General features: G+C 43.3%; 1 long non-coding RNA gene across 1 annotated transcript; it reads right to left on the bottom strand.

The window, feature by feature from the left end:
- Positions 1-158: 158 nt before the first annotated feature.
- On the bottom strand, positions 159-473 carry LOC106322286. Its single transcript, XR_001266328.1, has 2 exons — positions 399-473; positions 159-282 (listed from the first exon to the last, which is right to left on the bottom strand). It is a non-coding gene; the product is annotated as an uncharacterized LOC106322286 (long non-coding RNA).

Below are 473 nucleotides of genomic sequence, written 5' to 3' on the forward strand. Positions count from 1 at the left end.
TTTCCAAGACCCTTAACAGGTGGTTCAGGCTTAGCATCTTCAGTGTTCTTAGACTCAGTTTTACTTGAAGCTTCATTTGCCAGATGTTGCACCCAACAAGCTCCTAACTCCCACCTTATAGGCTTGGTATTTCTTGGGGGTTCAGCCTCCAATTTCTGCAGACTATCCTCAAATACTGTCCTCACAAGGGACTTCGCCACACGTATCTGTTCTGAGTCGGCATTTGGTGATCTCTGCACTGTGCTCGAAGGCGTTGACGACTTGTGCAGTAGAGTTCTCAAGCTGAAAAAGGATATTCAGGAAAAAGTTGCTAAATACTTTCTATTACAACATTCCACATGTCGTATGCCAAATGTCAATCACGCCAAAAGAGATGTTAAGCAATGCAAAGATTTTACCTATTTACATTCAGTGCATTTGCACCTCCTTCTGATTGGTCTTCGATGTCTATATCTTGTGGGATTCTGCCCCCA

Source organism: Brassica oleracea, unplaced genomic scaffold, assembly GCF_000695525.1.
Source record: "Brassica oleracea var. oleracea cultivar TO1000 unplaced genomic scaffold, BOL UnpScaffold13216, whole genome shotgun sequence".
Taxonomy (NCBI): domain Eukaryota; kingdom Viridiplantae; phylum Streptophyta; class Magnoliopsida; order Brassicales; family Brassicaceae; genus Brassica; species Brassica oleracea.